The 25,112-nt window shown below is 41.4% G+C and overlaps 1 long non-coding RNA gene across 3 annotated transcripts in view; it reads right to left on the bottom strand.

The window, feature by feature from the left end:
* LOC310668932 overlaps positions 1 to 25,112 on the bottom strand; it is a 43,565-nt gene that overhangs the window by 11,050 nt on the left and 7,403 nt on the right. Inside the window, exons 2-3 of one of the 3 annotated variants that reach the window (XR_014506905.1) lie at positions 11,136 to 11,295; positions 6,502 to 6,983 (exon numbers count right to left, since the gene is read on the bottom strand). This is a non-coding gene — a long non-coding RNA (uncharacterized lncRNA). Of the gene's footprint in view, positions 1 to 6,501; positions 6,984 to 9,431; positions 9,492 to 11,135; positions 11,296 to 25,112 lie in introns of those variants that run through there. The other 2 variants (XR_014506904.1, XR_014506903.1) reach the window with 2 other exon arrangements.

Genomic DNA, 25,112 nt, shown 5'->3' with positions numbered 1-25,112 from the left:
AGCAGCTAGCTACGCCCCTGATGAACAGCACCAGGTGATTGGATAGCTCATTCAGTAGAACATGGGGCTCTTAATCTCAGGGTCGAAATATTCCTGCATTTCAGGGGGCTGGACTAGATGACCCTTGTGGTCCCTTCTATGAAAGGGACATAGTTTTGTGGTAGAGCAGCTGCTCTGCATGCAGAATTTTCCAAGGTCAATTTCCAGCATCTCCAGGGAGGGCATCTCCAAAGGCCCTTGAGAGCTGCTACCATTCACTGTAGACCAGCCTTTTTCAACTTGTGAGTCCCCAGATGTTGTAGAACTACAACTCCCATCACCCCTAGCTAGCAAGGCCAGAGCTCAGGGACAATACTGAACCGAACATACCACTAGAGTAACCTAGTATAAGGCAGCTTCCTATGTGCCTATGTTTGAGACATATAAATTTCCTAGTAAACATAGTTTAACTCCTGTTCACTGTGGCAGTTTGGTTTGGATACCAAGTAATATCTGAATTAACTTGGGGATACATATTTGGGCCTTTGTAGAGGCATTGTTGGACTCTTATCAGCGTCACTGATAGTCGGGGGTAGTCCAGTACAGTGGTGCCTCGCAAGACAAAAAGAATCCGTTCCGCGAGTCTTTTCATCTTGCGGTTTTTTCGTCTTGCGAAGCAAGCCCATTAGCGGATTAGCGCTATTAGCAGTTTAAGGGCTATTAACGACTATTAAAGGCTTAAGGGATTAGCGGATTATCTGCTAAAAGGCTATTAGCAGCTTAGCGCTTTAGAAAAAGGGGTTGGGGAGCGAGAAAAACCTCAAAAATCGCAAGACATTTTCGTCTTGCGAAGCAAGCCCATAGGGAAATTCGTCCTGCGAAGCACCTCTGAAAACGGAAAACCCTTTTGTCTTGGGTTTTCCGTCTTGCGAGGCATTCGTCTTGCGGGGCACCACTGTAATTTCTGGAGGGCCCCAGGTTCCTCATCCCTGAAATTTGGGTTGGGGAAATTAATTGATTCTGTTCACATTTAAAGCCAAAGCTACCAAATTTGCACTTTCTATAACAATATGAGAGCTGAAACCAAGCTATCCCTTGGAATTTGCACTTCTACAAATTGTGTACAAATTTTCCACTAAAGTGGCAGTGTTTTTTCATTCAGGTTGTGTTTTTTTTTTAATGCAAATTGCTGTAGAAATGTGGAGAACTAAATTTAAGACTGGAAAAATTAGAAACCAAGGGAGCTGAAACTAAAGAGATTTTTCCATCCCAAAAATCTTTGTGGGACATATTATCTATCAGAATGAAAGCACATTCTGATATTGCTTCATTTAGAATAAGTCCATGCAAATGATATTGTCGCCAACAGAATGCATTAAAATTTCATAAGGCAATCTACTCAACCCACACTGGTTTTCATTCTGGTTTTTAGGGTGCAGCTGGGTGGGGGATTAAATACGACAGAAATCAAGAATTTCTAAAAGATATGGAGACTTTCTTTAGCATTGCCCTAGAATAAATAGGCTATCTGATAGGATTTACTACAACTTTGCTCTTTAGCCTGCTTCTAAAATCCTGCTACAGTGGCTGGCAATGAGAATGTGGTCAAAGAAGTAATGTAAACCCAGAGCTGTGAATGGAAGTTGACCATCTGCCAGGAAACAAGCACCGGATGGTCCAAAGGGCAAGTTGCCAGACCATCAGCTCAGCTGTGCCAGCAGAAGAATCAGAGGAAGAAGCTTTATGAGCCCGTCGTAGCTTGTTAAAAGTTCCAGGGGCTCAAGCAGAAGCAACTTTTAAGTAATCAAGGCAGTGTTGTGCAAGGCTGTTGTGCAGAGGCTAAACTCATGACAGCCAATGCAGTGTACTTGTTAGAGCAGGGGTGCCCAAACTTTTTTACAATTTTACCCCAAAGTTGTTGAGCTTCTTTTAGGATTTTACCCCAGGACATATACTGCCATGGGGGGGGCCAGATTAAATAAACTGGCAGGGCCGGATTAGGCCCCCGGGCCGGACTTTGCACATGCCTGAGTGTTGGACTAGGACCTGAGACACTGGGGTTTAAATCCCCACTTAGCCATGAAGTTTGTTGGGTGTCCTCAAGACAGTCATTGTCTCCTAACCTAACCTGTCTCACAGGGTTGATGTGGGGATTAAATGAAGAGAGGGGGGAACTACGTAGGCCACCGTGAGTTGGGGTGGGGCCACCATACAAGGTTCCCGGCAGATGGGTTATTGTTGATTGTTGGGAAGGAGAGGGATGAAGCAGTAGGCAGTGTTGAACCTACATTTTGGAGGCCCTTCACAACCAGCAATCAGGTCTGGGTAACCACTCATATCTTCTTCAATGGGGTTCACCCAAAAAAACCAACCACTACACCTCAGATTTTGCTTTAAATTGTTTTACTTCAACACCCTACCTTTACAATATCTGTGCTACTGATTACCACACTTTGGGATTGTTGGAATATATACTACTGGATCCATTTTTAAAAAAGCAATGTAGACTAAAGCCACTTCTGGGACGCCTCTGAGATTAGGGGCCCTGAAGCTTAAACTTCACTAGTTTCATAGTAGCTCCACCCCTGAGGGTAGGCATGGTGCAAATGCATCACTGGAGCCAATCCAGCACTTCTGCTGATGTGTTTTCACTTTTCTGCTGCCTCAGCCACTCTCTTCTTCCTTCTGGTAATCAAAAGTGACCCACCTTGCCAAGAAGATAGCATAGGGGCTCTGTTCCACGCAGCAAGCTGCCTTTGCACTTTGGCAGGGCTAGTCCTTTTCACAGGCTACCTTAGAATCATAGAATCATCAAATTTTGGAGTTGGATGGTATCACAGGGGTCATCTAGTGCAACCCTCTGCAATGCAGGAATTTTTGCCCAGCATGGGACTCAAACCCACAACCCTGAGATTAAAAGTCTCCTGCTCTACCGTCTAAGCTGTCTAAGTAGACGATGGGATGCCAGTCTGGATGCTTGCTCTGTTACTCATCACCTACTTCTGAGGATAATATAAGAAGTTTAAAGAACTTTGTGCTTTTAAAGTACAGTGTTAAGCATATGTGAAAATTAAAAGAATGTTCCTTGAAATGTCTAGCTATCTCCACTGCCGTATGTTTTATTGGCTTGTTATTTGCTTACAAAATACATCTTCCAAAGCCATGGTTACTTCTCAAATTTTTATCCTCCTGCTCTCCCGCACCCTGGCTATTTTAAAAAGTGTTACTTTATCACTTTTAAGCCAGATGGAGGCCTGATACTTAACTTTATTTTGGTTCATCACATCCAGACGTTGGGCTGGAATTTAAAGGTCCTCCCATAACCTTGCAATTCCCCCATATGGGGTGAGGTGGTGGTGGAAGAAGCAAGCATCACAAGTTACATGGCTGAAAATGATTTAACAAACAGGAGAATACTGGGAAAGAAGCTGATCTAGTGTGAAATGTGAATTTCTGCAAGAATATAAAACTTACATAAGAGAAAGCTTGAGATAACAGTTATGAGTTACTTAAAATGTAATTGGCTGCACTATGTTCTGGGATTGCTTTTTCCGTGCAGAGAGTTTGACATTTGCATATCCATATGGCAAAAAAATTATGTTTGGGGGAGAATAGCAACACCTGGGAAATGACTTAAGTGGTCGGAGTCATAAATACAGACCAAGAAGCACATAAATATAAGCTGTTGGTGGCTGATGAGATAAAATGGTATTATTTCTATGGTTTGAAAGTTCCCTGTTTTTCTCCCCGCCTTGCTCCCACAAAGCTGCTGTTATCAAGCTGGTGTTCTTACATACCTGAGCACCAAAGGCTATAAACAACAACTTTGATTTAAACACACCGAGCAAGGCAATGAGTGCCACCCATCACTTACGCCAACATGTTTTTATCAGCTTTCTGCCAACAATAATGGCTCATGCTTAGAATAGCCCACTGAAAACATATCCTCATCTCATGTCACCACCCTTTTCTTTCCTCCTTTCCCCCCGCACCAAGCTTTCCAAAGCGACTTCCTACAAAATGATATTAATCACTCTCCGCTCCATTGCAAGACACCAGCGATAACTTGATTAGCTTGGCTATTTGATGTGCAGAACTGGAAAGGAGCAAATAAATGAAGCATCAGCTCTCAGCATCTGTGCTCCCAGATAGGCCCGTGATTGGATTAATTGTCAAGGTGTATACCATTTCTCAACAACAATATTTGTCAAGGCAGTGGAAATTGTCTAATAGAATAATCGCCTTTACAAATAAAGTGTGGCACACTCTATATCAATTGTCATTCCTCTGTCATTGTGTGGCAGGAGCACTGCAGTACAGTTCACACTGATAAGTGTTTTCTTACCTTTATTGTCTATCCCTTTCAGGGACCAACCCAACTGAACCTAGACATGGAAGATGCATGCCCTAGCCTAGAGGACCAGAGGTCAGTGTCTTGAGCTGGAAGCTGAAGAAAGCAAAGAAGCCAGTCTAGTGTAGAAGTTAGAGTGTCAGCCTGGGAAACCAGGGTTAAAATCCCCACTGAGCCATGGACCTCACCACATTACTTTGGGGCAGTCATAGCATATCAGGCTTACCTAACTCACAGGGCTATTGTGAGGATAAAATGGTGTGAGGGAGAGCCATTTTCATTACCTTGAGCTCTTAGGAGGAAAGGTGGAATATACAGGCAATGCATTAAAAAATGCTGCTACGTTTTCCAGGCAAAGTATGGCCCCATCTGCACTATTCATTTAAAGAAGCATCATACCATGGCTTCCCCCCACCCCCATCCAAGAATCCTGGGAAATGTAGTTTGTTAAGCCTTCTGCGCCTACCACACGTCTTCTAATGTGGCTCCACAGAAAGTTAAGCTAGGTGGAGAATTGGGACTGAGGGGGAACAAGAAAGGAAGGGAATATAGCTATCGATGGTCAAACAAATGTAAAAAAGACACAAAGCTGCCTCAAAGCTCCAGAAGACAGGATAATAAACAGAATAATAAACTTCAGTCCCCATGATTCTTTTTGGGGAAGCCATGGCTGATTAAAGTGATACAACAGAGCTTTAAATGTACAGTGCAGATGGAGTCAATCAAGAACAGTGTCAAGTTTAGCATCCCAGGGGTGGGTCACAAACCAGCTTGTATGCCCCACTTACCTGAGCTATAAAATATTCCAGCTTTTGTTTGTTTGTTTGTTTGTTTATGAAACAGTTGCAAGTTAATGATGTAGATCTTGCCCTGAGACTTGCAGTCTAAGATAAAGTAAATTTGCAATTGTCCCAGCTCCTATCCAGTCCATGAAGACTGAGGCTTTTACCTGAGGGTAAAGAAGGAATCTGTATTAAGCTGGAAAAGAGATACAGGCTCCCTCAAAAGTAGCCAAACTCCACTAGCCAAACTCTTTCTCTCTAGCCCTCGCCTAAGCAGATGTGTGATGTGTTCAGTAGCTAATAGCCACCAGTCATTAAAGGCCATTAAGTAAGTATATTTGGCTATAATTCAAAAACTTTAGGATAAAGTCATTTTGTATATCCAAATAGCACACTTAAAAAACAACAACTGATATAGTCTCAATATTCTATATGTTGTTCTACACTTCAGGATACAGTATGTTTTGTCTATTTCAGAGGTGAATTGGTTTGATTTTGTTGGAATTAGAAAGTATGTATGATCATTAGGTTAGCAGATTAGGAAGCATAAAGCTTTCTCTATGTGTGTGTGTGTGTGTGTGTGCGCGCGCGCGCACACATATATACATTGAAATCATGATTAGCATTTAGCGTTCACATTTTGCTCTTCTATAGCCATTAATAATTGAGGACTAATTCACTGAAAATGCAGAAATCTGATGAGGTATGAACTATACAACTATTTCAGGAGGTAAGAAATGTGGATGGATTTATCATTTATTTAGATGATCATAAAGGCCTTTCAAAACCCATCAAGAGGAAAATATCAAAGGGCTTTAGATCTGCATTCCTTCTGCATCGAGCAAGCAGCAGAACCGACCGGTACATTGAATGATATTTCCATAAACTAAAAAAGCCTCCATATAATTGTTCTAAAAGTTGTTCTTGGTTCTTCTCTCCATCTGCAAATATTATCAGGAATTAACTACTGTAGAAATAAAGAAGCCGCTGCTAGTCTTATAAGGTGATTGAGGATATCGGCATGCTTTCCAAACAACAAAGAGAAATAATCTGTTGAAATCAATAAGGTTCATTGGCTTTCACGTGGGTTATTTGCTCTTTAAAGTGTCCTTTTAAGTAAACATTTCTTTTAAGTAGCTTATTGGTGGCTTAGCTCTGGCAGGAATATTTTGCTTATATTTTGTAAAAGCACATAGAAAGGGGGGACACAAACTGTTTTAAATGTTAGATCACTAAAGACACTCACACCATGAAGCCCTTGTTGTTTCATATGATTTCTACATGTGTGTAAAATAGCCATGTGCATGAGTAATGTGCAGGATGTATCATCACCTGTATATGTTGATCACTTATGCATCACCATAAAAGGAAGAGAAAAAACAGCTATAATACATACATGCATCATTTTACTTGTATGTCATCTTCCCAGAGTTCCAAACATGCTCAAGGCAGCTTAACAACATGAAAAAAATTATATAACTGCAACGTAACAAAAGTACTCATAAAGAATAAACAAAACATCAAAAAGGTACACAGCCAAACTGAAACAATTTCCACATAATTCACGAGATGCAAAAACACACACACACTCCCCACAACAAAACTCCCCAGACAACACCCCAGCCCAAGATTCTGTTCAGTAGCCTCAGCTTCTATAGCCAGAGTCGGTCAGGGCCCCCGCCCTCCCAGGACAGGTGAAAAAGACCTGCAAGGCAGGGAACAGGTCTTCCCAGGACTCTCCTTCTTATTAGATTTCTAGACATACCACCCACATCCCAGTGGGGTGGGAGGAATATGCTGGCCAAGACAGATTGCCTCAGGTCACCTCCTTGGTGCACCATTGTCCATGCTTGCTAGGCAGGGCTTTTTTTCTAGAAAAAGGTGGTGGAACTAGCTGAGCACCCACCCAAAGTTTTTGAGCTTTTTTTAGGGGAGGCAGCCAAAGTTGTTTTTAGGGGAGCACCCACCTTCTCTTCTTCGCCCCCACTGCCACGTTAGGTCTAACTTGGCTCTTGTTTGAAAACTATGTTTAAGGGTTTCACCCAGCCAAACTACAGGATGGAATGCGAAACTTGTGAAGTGATCATACGAAGAATGCCATGCAGTTTCTACCACCAAAGTACGCCCCCCCCCCAAAAAAAATTCCAGAATAAATTCCAAGCATTTTTAGAACAGAGTCTGTCCAAAGTAACTTGAACAAAAACAACTTATCCAGCCGGAGCTCACCATGAATGGCAATGGCACCCACCTGAGAGGTGTCAGAACTGGGTTCCTGTGAGTTCCGGCTGAAAAAAGCAAAACCCTGAACTTATCCCTCCCTTTGATCTTCAAAAATATGTTTGGATAGGGTCTTAGCATTGTGGCATGCTAACAACAGCTTACACAATCAATGTAAGAGAGCCAGTGTGGTGTAATGGTTAAGAGCGATAGACCCGTAATATGGGAAACCGGGTTTGTGTCTCCGCTCCTCCACCTGCAGCTGCTGAGTGACCTTGGGCTAGTGACACTTCTTTGAAGTCTCTCAGGCCCACTCACTTCACAGAGTGTTTGTTGTGGGGGAGGAAGGGAAAGGAGAATGTGAGCCGCTTTGAGACTCCTTCGGGTAGTGATAAAGTGGGATATCAAATCCAAACTCATCATCATGTGCCTGTTATTATTCAGCACCATCCACCCAGCGATTGCACTTCTGATTTTTACTTTCTGTTTCAAAGCACACACCAATGTATTAATTTTAATGATTTACATACTGCTTAATATCTCCGTTTGTAAGGGGAGTCCAACAGCGATGCAAATGTGATACAGCATAAAGCCAATTAGCCATAAAATAGAGGGGAGGGGCCTTATGAAATTAAAAAAACAACAACAATTCATCAACTGCCAGAAATTGAACAGAGAAGGGAGCTGCCTGATCTCAGATGGGAGGAAGTCCCACAGAATTGTGAAAGCAATACTTAACACATGACAAATGTTAGCAGTACTCTAACCTAGAGGTTACCAGAACATAGATGACAAAGGTTAGGCTATCCTAACTTGAGGAGAAACTGTTTGAATTCAAAGAATTATTCTAATGGAGGGCCTTAATGGGGTGGGCTCTCTGGACAGAACTCAAAGGAAAAAAGATACATGTCAAGTGAAACATTTTTTTACGTTAGGGGAAAACAGTTATTTAATTGACATATGGAGATTAAAACACCCACTAGAAAGACAATTTAGTTTCTTCTCAGAACCAAATCAAAGTGCAGGACAGATTGATTATATCTGGATTTCCAGAGATTTAACGCCAAGGGTAATAAAATCAGAAATTCTTCCAAGAACTCTCTCGGATCATAATACAATAACCATGGAGTTGAAAGGAAAAAAAGAAACCTCATTTAGGTGGAGAATGAATGAGGGACTGTTGGATGATCAAAAAATAACGGGGAAAGCTTAAAAAATCCTAATATATTATTTTGAATTGAATTTAAACAAAGGAATTGGCCTAAATGTGATATGGGATGCATGTAAAGCGATAATAAGAGGCTTCTTAATTCAGCAAAACTCAATTCAAAAAAGAACAAGAGAGAGAGAAAAGGAAGAGATAATGAAACAAATAATTGAAAATGAAAAGAAATTGATTTTTAAAAATCCAGCTAATAACCAAGTGAAACAAAATATAAAAATTCTACAGACTCAGATTTTAATAAATCAAGAGATTGAGTGGAAAATTAAATTATTGAATTAAAGGAGCTTTGAGTTTTGCAAATAAGCCAGGCAAATTGTTAGCCTGGCAGTTAAAAAAGAGACAAAAACAGAATACAATTACTAAACTCACAGTTGAAGGGAAAACAATAGACAATCTGGGAGAGATAAGGAAGAATTTCCAAAAGTTTTATAATAAATTATATAAAAAGGAAAAAGAGGATAAGATAAATATATAAGAATTTCTGGAAAAGAATAGATTGCAGAAAATTTCCACAGAGAAAAAGAACCAGCTAAATTCCCTTATAACGATTGATGAAGTACAATCAGCGATTAAACAAGCAGAATTAGAAAGGCCCCAGGACCGGATGGATTGACAGCAAAATTTTGCAATAAGTTTATAGACCAGCTAGCATACTATGTTATAAATGGTATCTTGATGGGTAAGAAGCTCCCAGAGACATGGAAAGAGGCCTATATTATGTTAATCCCTAAGCAAGACACAGACTTAATGCAGGTCAAAAACTATAGGCCAATTTCACTTCTGAACAATGATTATAAACTATTTGCTAATATTTTAGTGAATAGACTGAAAGAAGTATTGAGAGAGGTGATAGGAAAGGACCAAACTGGATTCTTACCTGGGAGACAAATGAAAGACAATGTCAGGAACATAATTGATATAATTGAATATTTGGATTCTAGGAAAGACGAACAAGCAGCTTTGATGTTTATAGTTGCCGAGAATGCATTTGATAATGTGTCTTGGTATTTTATGGGGGGGGGATATAATTTATGGATATGGGTCCAATGTTTCTTAATGGTATTCAAGCTATATATTTTGAACAAAATGCAAGACTATTAGTCAATAATACTTTGACTGAAAAGATTGAGATAACAAAAGAAACTAGACAGGAGTGCCCGCTGTCACCACTATTGTTTATAACGGTCCTAGAGGGACCTATTGAGGGACCTATATAAACCCATGTATGTGTCCCAGAGCTTCCTCTTTCGGCCCGCCCACCTCTCTCTAATTTTAGGGCATTTTGCAATTGATCTTGCTATGCTGTCGTGTGTTGTCTGTCATTGGGATAGGGGCACGGCAGGAATTTTCCCCACTTGGCTGATTGACTGTGGCCATTTGGGTTTTGCCTGCCGCATAGCAATTCGTCACAACTTGTAAGGTTGCGGATAGGCACTTGTTCATGTGATAGGGATGGGAGAATGGTCTCACCATCCCTATGTGAAGAGTATTCCGTTAAAGGAATCCAGGGACTTAGCTTGGTTTGGTCAACCCCTGAAAGGGGGTTGTTCCCGTGCCTAAGTCCAGGAGAGCATCTGCAGAGTGAACAGAGTCTGTTCCCAGGCTTTTTACCTACCTCAGGTATTCACCCTTTGCTGACCTATGATAGAGCTCTGGGTCAGCGCTACCTGCAAGGGTGTAGGGAGCTAGTTCAACCAGAGCCTATGAAACCACTCACTTTTCTGTAATCAATAAAGTTGTGGCCTAAATTCTGCCAAAAACCAAAACTAAAATTTGAGTCAAATGTGTCTTTATTTAAGGGGGAGGTTTCTGGGTTTGAACACACAAATGCAAGGAGAAGGAAGGGAATTTCTTTCATATGTGGTGGATTTGTACTAAGACCAAAGCCTACTGGGATATGATAGATAATGAATTGAAAAAGGTTTTTAAAAATACATTTAGCCAAAAAAAGAGGTTTTCTTATTGGTTATAATAGCAGAAGAAATTCCCAAAAAAGAAATAAACATATTTATGTATGCTACCACTGTGGTGAGGACACTTTTAGCCCAGAAATGGAAGCAGCAGGAACTTCCAAAATTGGAAGAATGGCAGACTAAGATGATTGAATATGCAGAACTGGCGAAGCTGGCAGGGAAAATCCGAAACCAGTGTGATGAACTGTTTGAAAAGGACTGGAGTAAAATTTTACAACATATGAAGGAACACTGTAAATATTTGAAAATGTTTGCAGGACTGACTTAAAATATTTTGTAAGGTTAAGACTTTACAAATATCAGAGTTACTGTTTTCTTAAGTGCAGAAAGGAGGTAATTAGGGGGATATAGAAATGCTAAGATGAATGTGAATATCTATAGAAGCCAGGGAGTGGGAAGGGAGGAAGTCAATGCTCAGTTTGAGCAAAGATATATGTGATGACATGATTTTATTTGATTGTGGCAAAGGGAAAAAAGGAAAACTTAATAAAATATTTTTTGAAAAAGTTAGGCTATCCTTGTCCAGATAGAGGCACAGCTGGGCTACCAGCCACTATCTGAGCCTTAAGCAACAGCAAAGGAACCAGAAATACCCACAAGCTATGTACCTTCAGAGGGAGTGTAAACCCATCGAGAGCAGGCAACCTCCCATGTATTAGGTCTAGGGAACAGCCTCAGTCCTATCTGGATTGAGCTTCAGTTTCTTGGCTCTCATTCAGTCCGTTGCCAAGGCAAGACACATCCAGTCCATCACATCCACTGCCACACCTGCAGATGTAAAGGAGAAGCATAGTTGTGTGTTTTTTCCTAAATTAAAAATCTTGCAACATTTTTTCGTAGGAGAGTTGTTCCAGCCCTGTGATCATTTTCACTGCCCCTTTTTTGAACCTTTTCCAGGTGCATTTTGAGGTGAAGCAATTGGCATTCACCCTTTTCACAGCTGTGTAAATGTGTTTCTCCTTTGAAGTCAAATGTGACTGTGTTGGACTTCTCTTGGCAATTATCCACTTAACTAGACGCTGAGCCTCATCGCAGTATGTCCACTGTTCCCTATCAGTTCAACATTTCTTTCATCTGGCACTAGTTCCTGGGCACCACTTAAGATTAAATTCAGGGTCACCTCCCTGCTCTGGCCAGTTTAATGACCATCTGTTCTAGGTCACAGTCATTTATGCTATCTAGAAATGTTGCATCTTTATTGAAATGGCCTCTTCCGATTTGATTTTGGGAGAAAATCTGCCATTAAAACATAGTATGAAGATAAAAATACTGGTCTACAATGTGGAGTAGAGGAGTTTGCTATCAGTCTTGAGACAGTTGGAACTTATTATTACTATCACACAAGACCGCTTAAATTCCTCTATCTGTGGGTATATTCATGTTAGCAGCTTGAAATACAGCAAAGTCATTTCCTCCCACTGTGCTTCAAGCCACATTTGCATGATGCTGTTCACATCAGAGGGTGGGTGGGGGTGTCTTCACCTGACTTGCATGGCCTTTTCAGATTCCCTGTCCCTGCAACCCCCTGGAACTCCCTGGAGCTGTTGTCTGTGCATGCATTGTTCATCTGGATATGCACAATGGCTGTCAAATGATCACCATGAAGTGTGGCTTAGGTTTCCTAGTTGGATTGAGGTTGGTTTGAGAAGAAAAAAAAATGCATCAAACAGCACTATTTGTCAAGAACCCACAACGTCAATATGGACTGTAGCCAATGTTGTGTGAATGTGGCTTCAAAAACTAGTAGCTGGGGTGCACTGGATGGAAAGTAAGCAGCAATGTAAGCATACCCCGGGTCTCTGCTATCCTCTCTTTCTCTGTTGTGCTGAGACACTTCCTGCTTGTTGTTCCCTCACTCTGTGCTGTCTCTTGGGTCGCTGATTTATTCCTTCTGCCGACATTCCTAACTATCTTGCTGATGGAGCAAACCTAAGACCCAGCTGGGAGCTGCAGGGCTGAATAGAGCAGTGAAACTGCCACTGGCCAGGACAGAAAGAAAGATGATATCTTCCTTGATTATTGCTGTACCAGGCTGGCACAGAATAGAGTCATTGCTTGGTGGCCAGGCTGTTTTCAGTAACTGGACCAGCTTAGGATTTTCCTCCATTTGAGGACTGTTACATCACTGCAAATGGTAGCCTATAAATCCCTGCACAACTGGCCAATGCAATAGGACCATCCATGGTGGAGGAACACTCCCAACCACAGCAGAGCTCAGTGGGGCTCAGTTGTGCCACCTCCACCTCAGACTATGTCATGAACCCCATAGAAACGCCATGGAGGGGATGGGCAGAACCCAAATAGGTAGGTGAAGAGAGAGAGAGCTGAAGCTATATGACCCATGGGGAGCGCCCAAGCAGGATTGTGGGTGGGAGGAGGCAGAATTGTGGCCAATGCCTGAGCTGGAGGAGGGAGCAGTGATCAAGAGAGTCAGGAGCTGAATTCTGGTGAAGGTTCAAGCAGGTTGTCAGATAAGTGCCCCATCCCTGTGATATTGTACACCTCCAGTCAGGCACTTCCCAAAAATCCACCTGGCTTCCCATGCCAGTATGGAGCTTCCTCTGCGGGAGGCAGCTGCCAGTAAGTCAGATGGTGAGTCACCATCTCCATTGCTAAGGACACAGAGAGACCGGTACCAACATGAACAAACCTCACAAGCCCAGCCCTCTCACAGAAGTGCCCATTTGGTTGCAGAGCAGAAGCGCCTCTCATTTTTCTTATGCCAGCCTTGCTCTTCAAAAGGATATGCTAACTTGTTGCATCAACCTCTCAGCTCATGCTTAAGCCATGCAATTTACCTGCTGTGCCTTTAACCCTTGCTTTGCCCATGTATCACAGAAGTATGCATTAAATAATTTGGCAGAAACGGAAACCTGAGTTCAAGTTTTTCATCCAGCGGTGAGAGCCAACACAGGCTAAACATCCCCTCCCCAACCCCCAGTGTTGTGGATCAGGAGTTAGGATGGCTCTGTGAGTTCCACCAACACATTTCAGGACTTATGCAAGTTCTAGTGTGGCAATCAATGTACGTGCTTTGAGGATATGTCCTCAATTTATTATCATCATCCCACAAACGGTTTTCTAATTCATAGTGTCCTCTTCCTCCCTGAAGGTATTCCCCAGTGTTGCTTTTCTCAGCAATTATCTTAAGCTAGATGTCTCTTGGATGTTATAAAATGCTCAATGGCTAATAAAAAAAATAAAGAAGTTGTTTCCAGATTGTTGCTGCTCATAACACTTGCATTAAAATGTTTACTCATCAACATTTTATTTTATTTTATTTCATTGCTGCTACATCAACAGATTTTTTTTTTATTAAAAAAAGAGAAAGCTTAATTCTGAAAGTGCTGTGACTGGGAAGCTGACAGCGTAGCTTGGTTCTCTTCCCGAAATGTCAGTGAGAATCAGCTAGGCTTACTACTACTACAACTACTACTATTATTATTTTTTTTAGATTCTTAATTTAATTATTGGAAACAGCTGTACGTACACAGTTTGCCTAATGTGTTTGCGCAAATGGTAAAGCAGTTTGGACTCTAAAATTTAAACTAATCCACATGCAGCTGAATAAACAGGAATACCCCTCCCCTCCTACATACCACAAACAAGTTTAATTTCATTGGGAACAGGGATGCTTTGCCAGCTGTTTCACAGCACTGTTAAACTGTATATGTAGCCCGACCTTTGTGTGAAGGGATGTTGTTAGAGTGTGAACTAAAGCCCAGGGGTGACAACTTGAATAAAATATTGGGGGGACCCAGGTAACACCCTGCACTATATATGGTAATCAATCACAAGACACAGCACACAAACCCCATCTGAATGGCCAAGCCCATCAAGCTCAGAGGGAGGTCGGCACAGTCCCTCAAATATTTTATTGGGGGGCTGCAAGGAACTTGGCCCCTATGAGTTCACTCCTATGCTAAGGACCCTTCTGCAGCATAAATGTAAAGTACTATCATGGCACTTTAATGCTATTTTGGAATGGATTGTTGTCATTATAACAGGAAAACAGCATGGGGAAAAGAGTAAAAGCTATGACCATGATCCAAATCTCCCCACATTCTAAATGCTGTTTATTTTTTTAAAAGTGGCAATCCTATTCACAGATTTCTTGTATAACTTCTAGTTTACCCCTTATATCCTTTGGAATTAAGCAAAGAAGTCAATCCATTTAAAAGAAAGAAAACCCAACCCAGTTCTCAAAATCCTCCCTTTACCCATGGAAAACTTGGTAAAATGGCTTTGTTAACAGAAGCAGTACCACTTTGCGATTGCCCTTCTAATTTATCACCCTATCTTTTTAGACTGCCAAAACAGCTGCAATGAGAAGGAACTTGAAATCTAAAGGGTTTTGAAATGCATCCGTGAATTCCGCAGAGTATTCCATATTGCATTGGGGAGCTTCAGAATAGAATTGTATTCTCTCAACTAAAAAGGCAACAAATGTATAGAAGTGAAGAGATATTGCTCTAACCCCGCATTTTCAGCAAGTCCCAGTGATGGCTTTGTCTCTTTCAAACCTCTGCTGTCTGGCTTTCATTGCAGAACCTCTCCAGAACAGGCTGTTAACTTCAATTTGCGCCTTTTTATTATTTGGTTCTTTTTGTCAAGTTTCACCTGAAGTGGCTGCCCTGTTGTTAATAGATACCCAGGTGAAAAACAGCTTTGCACCATCTCAGCGAAAGGTCTTTAAAAGGCAAGGTTAAGTAAGCCATCAACTATTTCCCCCCTCTCTAAATTTAATAGCCCAGTTACTATTAAGTACATCAATGGAGAATGTGAACTCTTCAGTACAAGAGGTGCAGTGTATCTTTGTCCCTAGAAAGCAGTTAGCCTTATAGAACAAATTATATTTTTATAAAAAGAAAGAAAGAAAGAAAGAAAGAAAGAAAGAAAGAAAGAAAGAAAGAAAGAAATGCAGCTTATAAAAGAGAATGCTACATACAATTTTAATTAATCTGCTGGTGACTTTATAGACAGTAATTGCGGCTGTTAGTCTACAATTTGCATTAGTATTAAATTCTGCATGCAGTCAATTTTCCCCATGATTGAAGCTTTATTTAGGCAAATTGCAGCTCCAGCAACTGTTGACTGAGAAGTAAGGAACATCTTTGGCAAAACCTTCTAACAACTCAAGTTGAAGCAGTTGCTTTTAATTATCAGCTAGGATGGATTTTAATGTTTCATATTCCAAGTTGTTTCATCCTGGAGGTCCTCACTAAGCTCACACTTAGTTGTAAAATACAACAACGCCTTATTAGTCACGATTCACCTACATTTTAGGAAATGCATAATTATATCCTCATGCACTCATGTTTGGAACGTACATAGGAAGCCCTCCTTCTAGCATCGAGACTTTGGAGAACCACGTCCATACAGAGTGGATAATATTGGGTTAGAATACTGGGATGGGGAATTTCAGCTAATCATACTCTTAACCATAATCAGGGCCGGCTCACAAATGAAGCGGGGTGCTGCAGCATCCACAGGAAGTACCTGGGAAGAGGCAGCACTGAGAAGGAAGAGGAATCCCCTGCCCTCTTCTGTCTTGCACAGTAGGGTCACCATAGCTGCTGTATAAAGTGGCAGCAGCAGCAGCAGGGCAGTGACTTCTCTTCCTCTTCCTCCTTCTCCAGGTGGCACCTCTATTTGGGTGGCTGCAGCCAATATTCATGCTGCTCTCATAGTTTATATATGAGAGCAGCAAGCCTATTTGTTGAAGTCACCTAACGTGCTTTAAACCTAACCTGCTTGCTCTTTGTCTCTGGGTCAGGCAATGGTGAGAATGCAGATCACTGGTAAATAATTGGCATCACTGAACTGCTTAGTTGCCATAACAAGCCCAATAATATGGAAACTCCTTTAGTAACATCTGTGGAGTGGGGTAATTAATATTCATGGGCAGATAAGGATTTTATTTATAAATAATGATTTTACAATGCAGTTTATTTCTCAACTGCTGCTATAAAATGGAAATTGCCTTCACAGCTGCTACAGAGTACAAACATTAATAACCACACATCTATCTAGTTCCAAACTCCCTGTTATTGGCTAAATTCACTTCGGTTATGCATGACCCACTACTGCATATGGATATTAATTTCATGAGCAGTTTAAGAACTTCAGCACTAATCAAGTATCATAGTTTTGATTTTACTTTGTATCCTTGTTGCACTGTAAAGAGTTTACTCTCCCCCCCAAAAAAATATATGCTAGTTTTGAAACAGATCTCAAAAGTGCATTCTAATCCAGCCCTTAGAAAAGACTAAAATGTTTGGATTCAACTAAGTTCTACTTAGAGTAGACCCATTGAAATTGACGGATCTAAGTTAGTCATGTCTCTTAACTTCTGGGCTCTGAATAGAATTGACATCATATGAAACCCTGGATTTATTAGGGCATAAACACTGGTTTTGGTCCCAGAAATAATTCTGCACCAAGTCACCAAAGTTCCCATTGGTTAAACAAGCTGAGCCCAAGGCCAGCCAAGATGACTCATAAGCAGCTTGGTTAGCTCTATTTAGCAATGGAAAAGCCTGCTGTTGATTAGCTCAGCTTCAACAATAACCTATCTCTGTTGCTATGCAAAATGACATGGCAAGATTACTTAGCTAGAAAGATCAGATTTGGGGTAATAACTCTTGCCATTTAAGATTGCCAAATTATGCTTAGTTTCCTGGTTCGCTCTCCAATTTACCAGAAATAAGGGTGCTTACCACCTTTTTTTAAAAGGCAGTATCTATAAACAAATCTTGATATTTGTTGGCTGGGTGACAACATCCACTTTTTACAATCTAATCTCTCCGCTGCAAATAAAAATCTGCCACAAAAGCAGACATAGCTGCCTTTCTTAACCTTGGGTCCTCAGGTGTTGTTGGCCTACAACTTGCATCATTCCTGACCACTGTGGGCCTGCTAACTAGGAATGGAGTACAACACCACCTGGGGACCCAAGGTTGAGAAAGACAGCTTCAGAGAATTCCTTCTCAAACTGGGTCACTACATGGTGACTATGTTCCACCAGTGGTGGTTGGTGCTCATTGGGATTGGTAGGGCAGAAGGCAGGAAGACCAGTAGTAGGTGAGAGCCAATGGCAGGCAGAGCAGGACCCAGAGTGGTTGGAAGAAAGAAGGTAGCCAGCTGGGGGCTGACTTGAGAGCAGAATGAGTTTGGTGGGGCAGTGCTTCATTATCCCCAATGGATCAGCCCTGTTGTGTTTTACCTCCACTGTCAAAGGCAGCATACGTCTGAATACCAGTTGCTAGCAATCACAGGAGGAGAGAGTGCTGCTGCAGGTCCCGGTTGACCACAGTGGATTAGATGGGCCTTTAGCTTGACCAAATAGTGCTCTTCTTGTGTTCTTACAGGGCATTAATTTCTCCCAAATCAGCTATTTAATTATCTTAAGAACAAAACATTCTGATGATGAGGCTATCAACAAACTCACATAATTGGCTTTATGTGCCTTTCCCTTTTTTATTTCAGAATGGGGCTAGGGAGTTCTAACCACCCGGGGCGGGGAAACCTTGACCATACCTCCTTATCACAATGACTTTGCCTGGCTGATCCTCATATGGGGGATCAGGAACAAGTCACAGGCTATAGATCTCAATGACAAACAGCCACTCCTCCCTCATGAACATTCATGCACTGATTCCTCCCTTTCATTTCTGGGCCGCTATAATTACAGTTTGCTGTGATCTCCATATTAGGCAAATAATGTTTAGAGCACAGTTTGTAATTATTGTGTAGAAATTATGACTATGCACAGTTGTTTGATTTGGACATTATGGCAAAGTATAGTAGAGCAACATGGAAATTGATGTTTTTGTTATATGGGGTGGCATACAAATGTCCAATAAAATAAATTTTATTATTAATTTCACTTAATATTATACAATTTAGTGCCAAATTTGAATTCTAAGCTATTTACAAGTGCAAAAAAGCAATTCCACCACAAGCATTAAAATATCCATAATCAAAATACACAGTAAAAGTGTCCCATCAAAACAACACAGCAAGGAGTCTCATGTTGAGAGATCAAGGGGATGCCTGTGGAAACAGGTGCTTTTTCCAAAGTTAATGGAATACCAATACAGATTGGGGAGGCAGTGGAAGACAGGAGTGCCTGGCGTGCTCTGGTCCATGGGGTCACGAAGAGTCGGACACGACTAAATGACTAAACAACAACAATTTTTCAGCAGGAAGTGCATTTCATAACGCTGGTGCCCCTGTGTTTAAAAAATTCCCTCTCTAAGTTCCCACAGGTCAATAATCATTAGGCAGTAGAAAGGCTAACTGAATTTCATTTGTTGATCTTAAAACCATTATTAAGCAATGGAGAGGAAGTAAATTTTCCACGTTGCCCGTTCCAAAAAAATAATTATTAGTGCCCGAGAAGGAAGAAAGCAGAGTAGGAGTAAGCCTACAAGCCTACAACACATTCTTAGATCACTAAATCGTAGTGGATCCTCTGCAGTTTGGAGGATCACTTAATCTGAGTCCATAGGGGTACAAGCGTCATGGCTGTGCATAAATAAAGAAGCACTCAGTACATGCTTCTCTGTTATTACTACACATATTTTTCAGGATGGAGTTCTGAGATTTAAAGTTGATTCCACAGTAAGGTCTGGGGCTCAGGTGACTTTTCCTAGTTTATTTCATTTTTTAAATTTACCGATAATTGACTTTTATGCTGCTTTTCAGGATAAGTTATCATCCCAGTTAATAAATCATCAACAAGGGGTAGTAGCCAACTGAGATTTGTTCAGAGCAAACCCATTGAAATTAATGCACTTAATGTAGCTGTGCTCATTAATTTCAATGGGTGTATTCTGAACAAAACAAAGTTGACTATCACACAAGGACAATAAAACAACATTATTTACTTCACACTTAAAATCAGTGCAGCAGTTAAATGTAAAAAGCAAACCATGCAAAAACCCATCCCAAACTATTGCAATATTCAAGTTAACCGCTGGCCCATCTTGCTTTAGTGTATCTTCAGCAGGGAGCATCTAGAAGCACTGGGTGATCCGTATTAGGTTTAGCCCCATGTCAGCTCCAGGGCAGAGGGTTTTCCACTGGAACTGGTTGTGCTGCTTTGAACAATAGGAAGAGACAAGACAGAATCGTCTGCCAAGTTCAGAGGCAAGGTGAGCCTTAAATACCTGCCCTGCTCTTACCCTCCTGAGCAGGCACTATGCCAGCACTGCTGTTGCTGAACTGGCTTAACTCACAGGCACAAAGTCACCTCATGGTCTTGACTTGCTTGCGGCAATGCTGTTTTTATTTCACGCTTCCATAGGATGAACAGGGCTGCTCATCCCTATGATGAGACAGGATTAATAAATTACATTTTAAGAATGAATGCAGTGAATCAAACCTGTGCATATATGCAATAATAATAGCAGAGAGCCTCTGAACAAATACTATTTCCCCTCACCTATGCGAAGAGAAATGTTGTGGGCGGAGGGAGATTCTGCAGCCAAACAACAGGGTGGGGCTGAAAAACCTTTATTCATCAGGAGATACTATGAGAGTAAATAAGCGAGAAACAATTCAGGTCTAGCCAGAGGGAACGAGCTGAGCAGGTATTCCGTAGACAGTCTAGAAAGCATCACTTGTAAATTTGCTTCTGCACCTATATAGGACCTAAAAAAAACTTCTGTGCATACAGATTATCCCAATTTGTTTCTGTCGTCAGTTTGAACTGATTTTTGCATATGTGACATGGGCACAGCCACGATTTATTGGGGAGTAGGCATTATGTAGGGAGGGGGGCAGAATTGATTTATCCTTGACATAATTGACTTAATAATTAAGTATTTTTATTTGTTTACTTGGTTAAGGGCAGCTGCCCCCCTCCCGCCCCCCTGGCCACACCCATGGTATGTCCTGCAGTTGTTTAAACTGTCTTCATATTTACAAATATACAGTGTTTATAAGTGCAATTGCTTTAACTTTTTATACAGTCTCTTTCTCTCTCTCTCTCATGTTATTGTAAATTGCTTTGGGATGACTCAGGAGAAGCAATTCATAAAGTAAATAAGAATATATATATGTGTGTGTGTGTGTGTGTGTGTGTATGTATATAGTACGCTGCAATCTTGGGTATCTTCTCCACCAAAGAAGATGCATGACTGTCCCAAACGTCTAACACGAGTGAAGGAAAAATTCAGTTAATGCAATCAAACACTGGTGAGGGCTCATCATTGAGACAGTGAAGGCAGGAAGGAAGGCATGCTTTGCTACCTCTATTGTTCCCTCATTGTACCCTCATCCAGGTAGTGCAGGACCTGTTACAGTCCAATCTGAAGGAAGTGGCAGAACTGATGGCAGCTTGCTGTGACATGTTTGCAAAGCATTTTGAGGATGAAATTGCTTGCATCCATTGAGATCTTGACTTTGCTATTACATAAAGGTAAAGGTAAAGGTACCCCTGACCATTAGGTCCAGTCACGGACGACTCTGGGGTTGCAGCACTCATCTTACTCTATAGGCCGAGGGGGCCGGTATTTGTCCACAGACAGCTGCTGGGTCATGTGGCCAGCAAGACTAAGCCACGTCTGGCGAACCAGAGCAGCGCACGGAAATGCTGTTTACCTTCCCGTCGGAGCGGTACCTATTTATCTACTTGCACTTTGATGTGCTTTCAAACTGCTAGGTGGGCAGGAGCTGGGACCGAACACTGGGAGCTCACTCCTTCATGGGGATTCGAACCGCCGACCTTTGGTTCGGCAAGCCCTGGGCTCAGTGGTTTAGACCACAGCGCTAGCCGCGTCCCTCGCTATTCCATTGACATATTTCAAAAAGTAAAAACCAGGACACCACAAAAGTTGTTGAGCATTTTTTAATTTTTTTTTACAAAAATGCTCTCCAAAAGTGTGATTTTTCAATTGACTTACTTAAGTTCCAGGACATTTCAGAAATTCTCCTGGAAGTCAATTCTGCTGGACGTCTGGCAGCCCTACTATTACAGCAGATGAATCTTAAGGGCTGCCCAGAGCACAGGCTTCTTCTGTTGTGTGGGATAAGTTTCAGTTGGTTCAGGGAGACCATTGTGCTCTGGACCCTTGCCCTTCATGGCTGATAAAAGCTAGCAGGTAAGGGACATTTTATGCAAACTGATGTACTCATTTGTCGTTTTCTTTTTTGATGCATTAAGTGGCTTCTTAGCAAAAGTGCAGACCCTCACTCAGAAGAGTAAATGAGCAGCCTCCCCCCCAAAAAACAGGGGGAGTTGTAATGCTGAAGGAGGCAGGGCCAAATTTACTTTATTGCTCAAAGACTCACAAAAAACTTTCACCATCTAATGGGGGGGGGGAGCAGGAATGAAATCTGAAATGGCCTAACTACCCCACTGAAAGTGGTAGCATTTCTTGCTATTCATAGGATTGTCAATCTGCATAGCAGATTTCTCCACGCTTGGCTGTAAATCAGAGTGCAACATATTTTTTTTGCCTAAAATAAATGCAAAATAAGATTTTTATTTTTTTTTAGAACCCGAAACAAGTTTGCTCAGGAGAGCTGACCTTCAGGTGAACTTTTCTTCTAGACCACATTCTCTTTGGAAGACGGCTTTTCCCAGTCCTGTGGTGCCAATGCACTAGTGTCCTTAGCATTGCAGTGTGAGCCTTGTTGCTGCAGATATACACCCCCATGTGCTTACACAGACCATATGTGATCTCTCCCCTTTTGTTTTTAAAAGGTGATTGAGAACAGGCAGCACAGAAGGCAGCACCAAAAGTTCTCAAAACATTTTGGTTGCGCATATGTGTTCAGAAGTGGTAACTTTTAGGCTGTACTCCTGATCCCATTATTGCAGCTTAGAAAATGTCATAGAAGAACAGCAAAATCCAGATCCACAGGGAAGATATCTAGCTTGATTTCTTTCACAGAGTCTGTAGCACAGACAATTTGGCCACTACGATGTCAGAACAGAGTAGAAGCAAGCAAACATGGAAAATGAAGATGTACTTAAGTCCACATCCGGCAATCTCTCTGAAGTCAAAGAATGGGAAAATACTTCATGTTCATATAAATATTTCAAATTCCTAAGAAGAAGAAGAAGAGTTTGGATTTGATATCCCGCCTTTCACTCCCTTTAAGGAGTCTCAAAGCGGCTGACATTCTCCTTTCTCTTCCTCCCCCACACAAACACTCTGTGAAGTGAGTGGGGCTGAGAGGCTTCAAGAGAAGTGTGACTAGCCCAAGGTCACCCAGCAGCTGCATGTGGAGGAGCGGAGACGCGAACCCGGTTCCCCAGATTACGAGCCCACCGCTCTTAACCACTACACCACACTGGCACACTAAGTGGAAGCAGACCATTTTTAAACCCTGTAGAAAAGACCCAAAGAGTAGCTTACATGTCTAGTCAGAAGTAAGTCCAGATTAAAGATGGGGGACTTGGATCTAAATCAACGCATCCATATTTCCCAAGCTGGCACAGACGGTGAGTGTTGAGCATAGATGTGAAAGCACCTTCAGAAAGCGCGGTCTCCCACATTTATTATATCATTTACTTGCCAACTCTATTTCAAAAGGTACACCACCACTTTTTTCTTTACTTGATTACTAGTATGCATTAAATGTAATTACCTCCCAATTGCTCTTATTTTGCCTCCTGCTACACCATCTGTCTTATATGGAAACATGACGAAGGCCAAATTTTGCACACCAGATTTTGAAATCTTGTATCTTTAAATTCTGAACATCTGAAAAAAATGCTATGGCAATAAACTATATGATATAAATATATTCCCTATACTTTTTAAGGGAAGTATAGATTTATGTTTACTGAGGTATACCACTAAATCCCACCAAAGTGGTTTTACTTATGCGACAAGTATACCGAATTTACTATTGTGAAATGTTGGAGGGTATGCTATTGTTGCACAAAAAACTCCTGTTTGTGAAACTAAGAGCACCTTTCCTGGTTAGGCTCTACTTTGGACCTATTGAGCAACCCTATCAATTACTGCACTTTATTTTTTACATTTATCCTTTATTCTTGCTTATAAAACCCAATAAAATAATGTCATATAAATAAGTATACCAAGTTTTCTCATGTCATATGTATACCACAAAAATGGCATAATAAATGTGGGAAAATATCTACAACATATGTTTCATTATTAGTGGTCAATGTATGAGTTCTTGGTTTATGAATTGATTTAAACAATTAGGAAGAAGATGAAAATTACAGTATTGTATTTTAATATTTTGTTGGAAGCTGCCAGATGGGTGTGGTTCAAATAATAATAATAATAATAATAATAATTATTATTATTATTATTAAAAAAGGGGGTAAGAGGGGGAGGGGTGTGGGGTGTGGTTATGCTTCTCTTATTCTACTTAGTGTGTGTGAGGGGTTGTGGTATCAAATACAGTGGTGCCCCGCAAGACGAATGCCTCGCAAGATGGAAAACCCGCAAGACGAAAGGGTTTTCCGTCTGCAGAGGCGCTTCGCAAGACGAATTTCCCTATGCGCTTGCTTCGCAAGACGAAAATTGCTCCAAAACCCCCTTTTTCTGAATCGCTAAGCTGCTAAAAGCATTTTAGCTAAAAGCATTTTAGCAGCAAAACCGCTAATCCCTTAAGCCTTAAAAAGCCGTTTTTAGCCCTTAAAGTGCCAATAGCGCTAATAGCGCTAATCCGTCAATGGGCTTGCTTCGCAAGACGAAAAAACCGCAAGACGAAAAGACTCGCGGAACGGATTCTTTTCGTCTTGCGAGGCACCACTGTAGTATGGGAAACAGCCTTATTAGAAAAACTAACCAATAAACTGACATGGGGACAAATAGAAGAAGACGCCTTCACCCCGGTTTGGTTCCTTTTATCACATACACAGCCCAACAAGACAACAACAAGAATCCCCCAATAGCATACAAATCAATCTAGCTAACCTGATTAAAAAATACACACTTATCCCCCCTCACACACAAAAACAGTTCTCACTACAGCCAACCAAAGGCAACCAGCCACACCCTAAGCCACACCCAACCTCTCTCACCGCCAAGGAAATACAACAAGTGAATAGTAAGAGAGCCCATATTTTATATCCTGCCATTTCACCAAGAATCTCTGTGTATGTGGTTCTCCTTCTTTCTCCCTACCTGTCACTTCCGGGTTTTATTCTCACAACCCTGTGAAATAGATTAGGCTGAGATAACCCAAGGTTACCAAGTGAGCTTCATGCGTAAATAGGGATTTGAATCCACGGCTCCCCAGCCCTACTCTGACACTTGAATCACCACACTATGCTGGCTCTCCCCGTGGTACATTCCTAAGCACACTTACAAATTGATCTCAATGTGATTTACTTCTGAGAAACTGTGTTCAGAAGCACACTATTAGTCAGTTTGTTGCAGCATTTGGAAGGTTCCATAAACCAAATTGGGTGGAAAACTTGGTACCCAGCCTTGGGCAGCTACAAAGGACCCAAAATTTTACAGCATCTCTTCCTTCTGCCAGTGATAGAATCTAAGGCATTTGTCCCAATTTCTCCCACACGTCCACCTGAGTGCATTCTAATTGATTACTCAGAAGTAAGTCTCATTGAGTTCAATAGGACTTATTCT

This window comes from Podarcis tiliguerta, assembly GCF_965153285.1.
Source record: "Podarcis tiliguerta genome assembly, chromosome: Z".
Lineage (NCBI taxonomy): Eukaryota > Metazoa > Chordata > Lepidosauria > Squamata > Lacertidae > Podarcis > Podarcis tiliguerta.
This window is presented reverse-complemented; position numbering and strand designations above follow the sequence as displayed.